Below are 4,493 nucleotides of genomic sequence, written 5' to 3'. Positions count from 1 at the left end.
GCTCCTCCCTCCTGCTGAGTCCCCCTGGACCACCGCCTTACCCCAAGATGCTTCATGGGGATTGGGAAGGGACCACATTTCTTTCCCAGGCCACCTGTGTTGCTCTGACCAGCGTCCAGGGTAGGGAGTGGCAGATGGTTCTTGGGGCCAACAGCCATTTGCCCAGGGCATGCTCTCTGGCTCTAGGCCGGGTTTGGGTTAGATGGGGCCCTTCCACAGGTTACCCTGGTGAGAAGGCCTTCTGCAGCCTTGGGCAGCTAGCTGCTCAAGGAAGGACAGGCTCACAGGAGGGCTGGGTCTGCGTGGGAGTGGGCAGTTAAGGCTGCAGCTGCTTCCTGGGAGGGGCAGCCTTTGTGTGGTCAGGCCTGGGTTTGGGAGGTAGTGGGCAGGAGAGCTCTGCCTCCTTAGGGCAGAAGAGTCCACCGAAGGGGGCTCACAGTGAGGGGTGCCTCTGAGGAATGTAAACACAGGTGGTTTCTTTTACCCTTGAGTCAGCCTGGGGCCAGCTGAGAAAGGGGGCACTCACCTGACAGTGGGGGGCTGAATTCATGTATGTCAGGTGCCGTGGGGGCACCCTAGGGCATGTGGCCTAATGGTTAGGAGCACAGACTTGTCACTCACACAGCTGTGTGACCTCGGGCAAGTCCCCTGGTCCTCTGAGCTTCACCTGTAAAACACCACCATCCTCTCCATTGTTTAGAACAGAGATATACAACAGAACTTTCATCATTAATATTTTCTAGTAGCGGGACACCTAGAAAATAGGTGGCTCAGCAGTTGAGCGTCTGCCTTCGGCTCAGGGAGTGATCCTGAGGTTCTGGGATCGAGTTTCACATCAGGGTCCCTGCGTGGAGCCTGCTTCTCCCTCTGCCTGTGTCTCTGCCCCTCTCTCTGTGTCTCTCATGAAAAAATAAATAAAATCTTAAAAAAATATATTTTCTAGTAGCCACATTGAAAAACAAAGATTAAAAACCAGCACACAAAATTAATTTTAATAAAATTTTCATTAAACTCAAGGAAATCCAAACATTACCACCTCAACGTGTAATCAATATAAAAAATCGTCCATGAGATTTTACCTTCTTTTTCCCATGAAGTCTTTAAAACCGGTTGTATATTTCACATGCACAGCACAGCTGGATTTGGTCTAGCCTCACTGTAGGTGCCCAGGAGCCACAGTGGCCATGGCTGCCATCTGGGGTGAGATCACACTGCAGAGGGATGGCCCAGGTATGGAAAACAGAGTCCCCAGCAGGCCAGGGCTGTGCATCGGCAGGAGTTTCCAAAGCCATCTGATGGGGAGGATAGGACAGTGGGATCCCATCCCAGGACAGTAGGATCAAGGAGGGAGAGTCATCTGGAATTTGGATATGTTGAGGCAGAGAAGCCTTGGAGAGCGGGTAGGATGTCAGTAGACAGTGACGTGGAGGATGTGGCAGGGGGCAGAGGAACAGAATCAGGAAGGGCTGGGCTGGGGAAGAATCTTAGTTCCCTCCCAAGGAGGTGATAGGCAGTGGTGGGTACTGTGGGGCAGGGGGTGGAAAGATGTGTGCCTGCTGAAGGCACACATTAACTCAGGAACTGGAGCCATCAGGAACTGCCAGGCTCCTCTGGTTTGTCCAGAGAAGCCAGAAATCTGGATTTTTATGTGAAATCTGACTTTTCAAAGTTGGCAACCAATTCGAATTCTTTTGAAGCACTGTGCTTGGCCAAACAAAACATGTTTGCCGGCCGGCTTCTGCCCAGGCGCCCTGTCGGCCGGTTGTGGTAGAGATCATGTTGGGAGAAGCAAAGGCGGCACCCCATGACTAAGACAGGAGGTGGGGGGAGGGCTGGTGGTGGGCTTGTCTGCCTGACTGGCCAAGGGGCCCTGGCTTTCCACGGTGGGAACTGGAGGACCCGGAGGGCAGCGGGGCTGTCTCAGATCCAGGGAGGCCACCTCTGACCTCCTGGGGGTGAGGGACGAGTTCAGGACTCCTGAGGTTTGGCTCTGGATGAGCAGCCAGGAATCCACTCAGGTTGACTCAAGTCAGAGGGGTGCTGCAGGAGCAGGGATTCTGGGGGAAGCCAAGGGCAGGCAGTGGAGATTGGCCCCCAGGAGCTGTCCTACAGTCATCCACAGGGCTACCTTCTCCCCTCCTTCTCTGCTCTGGGGTCCCCGCATTCTTGACCAGCTGCTTCTATGGGTCCCCTCATTCTTGCTCTTCAACAATCACAGGGCTTTGTACCCACTCAGACTGACCTTTTATGTCCACAAGGCTGCACGGCTCCATAGGTATTGCCTGGCTCAATTCAAATTCTCAGAGAGTAAATCTGCTTGAATAAGCAAGGCCAGGTGGCCACCTCTGGCCCAATCCACTATGTCCAGGGTACAATGTTACCTGACACAACATTCCCCTTTACCAGGCCCACCCTTCCTACAGGTTATATATGGGGTGGCTTGCTTGGAGAGGAGCTCATGGCAGGCCTGTGGCAGGGATGACCTAGGCCCATGCCTGAGCCCCCCAAATTCCCTCTCAGGGGGCCCTCACTGATTTTCCTGGGTGTGGAGTCCCTGGGAGAAAGAAGCATACCCTCAGGCCCCAGGAAGTTACAGCTTTAGTGCAGAGAAAGCTAGACCCCTGGGGAGTGAGGACCATGCCGTCCAGAGCTGGCCTCTTTAAAGCAGATAGAGCATCTCAAGGGAGCTGAAACTGGAGGGCCAGAGGCCAGAGAGCTCAGCCAGGTAGAACCCCAGCTCCTGGAAGAACCAGGACAAAGAACCTCAGAACCATAAGCCAACAACTCTATGGCAACTGCAGGGAGGGTCAGGCCCTGCAGGAGCTGTGGCCTGGCGCTGTCAGGGCAGGATGCAGAGAGCTGGGAAGGCATTCTAGATAGTTGTGGTGAAGGAAATAGCTCGGAGCCCCCAGAGTTTAGAGCCAGAACTCAGAAGTCTTGGGGTAAAGGGTGTTAGAACCTGACCCCAGGCCCAGAGTTGGGAGAACCCAGGGGCTTGGAGCCACCAGCAGACCTTGTCTGGTTGAGTTCAGAGATGTCCCCTACAGAGCACATGGGGAACGCACCTCCCACAATGTGATTGAGGGGTCCAGGTCCCCATGGAAACCCAGATGGCAGAGGGGGTGCTGCACGGGTGATGGTGGAGCTACCTCCTGGTAGGTGGGGCTGTGCAGGGCCCCTGGGACCACCAACCCCAGGAACCCCATCAGGACAGGCCTTACCGGCCACAGAGCTGCTGATAGGGAAACCAGAACTCATGCACTGAGTGAGGCAAGACTGGCCTGAGTGCCCCGAGGCAGGCGGCCATCCTCAGAAGCCCCAGATTCACACTTCACCAAGAGGAGACAGAGACTCACTGTGCCATTGCCTCCCTCAGCCCCAAAGCCTCAGGGCACCATATAAGCCCTTGGGGCAGATGCTCCAGGAGAACACCACCCCCTGCATGCAGATATGCTACCCTCCAGAGGGCTGCCCCAGGGAAGGCCTTGAGGAGCTTGTGGGAGAGAGATCTACCCAGGGCCTCCTGGCACTAACCTGCCTGTGGGATGGGGTCTAGGGAGGCTTGCGAGCACTCTCAAGTCCCTTGGGGGAGTCCTGGCCACCTCTGGAGGCTCCATTTCTGCAGTGCAAAGTGTTTGTAACCATTAAAATGCTGTCCAAGTATCGCGTGATGCCATTTCCATAAAGCACTAGGCCAGGCAAAACTAATCCCTGCAGTTAGAAGTCAGGACAGTGTCTTCCCTTGTGGGGAGTGGCTGGCATCCCCCAGGAGGGGGACTTCTGCAGGGGGCTGGTGACGTTCTGCTTCTTGATCTGGGTGCTGGTTATTTCGTGAAAAGACATTATGTGAGAATTTATTGAGCTTTGCACTCCTAACAGCTGCACTTTTCTGTACACATTTATATTTTCCGAAAGTTTTAAGAATGCTAACCAACAGAACGACAGTAGTTAGTTACCAAGCCCACTCCCATTTATGGAGCCCTGCTGCCAACCATGAGAGCGTTTCCAAGCCGGGGAACTCTGCTGGGGGAGGGGGAGGGGCCGGAGCGCCGTCCTGGCCCGCGCTCCTCCCCACTGGGAGGGGCCACCTCCGCTTAGGTGGTACGTTGCGGACCAGGAGGAAGAGCGGAGTGGCCTAAAATGCCTTTATTCCCGCTTGCCAGGAGATGGAGAAAATGTCTCCTGACACCGAGGCGTCTGGGGGCTGAGGGCGCCGGGGCAGCCTCCCGGCGGACGCCCCCGGAGCAGGGCGCGGGGTGCCGAGCGCGCGGCGGCGGGCCGGGGGCGCAGGGGGCGGGCGCGGGCCGTGGAGGGGGCGCGGCGCCGGGGGGCGGGCCCGGCCGCGGGGTCCCGCCCCCCGCAGGCGGGGCCTCCCGGCCGGCTCCTCCCGCCGCCCACCTGCCCCGCCCCGCCTCCGGCCGCCGAGGGTCCCGCGGCGGCGGCGCTCCGGCCTGTCCCCCGGCTCCCGGCCGGCGCCCGCCCCCCGCCGCCGC

Source organism: Canis lupus, chromosome 5, assembly GCF_003254725.2.
Source record: "Canis lupus dingo isolate Sandy chromosome 5, ASM325472v2, whole genome shotgun sequence".
NCBI lineage: Eukaryota > Metazoa > Chordata > Mammalia > Carnivora > Canidae > Canis > Canis lupus.
Note: the sequence above shows the minus strand (reverse complement) of the source record.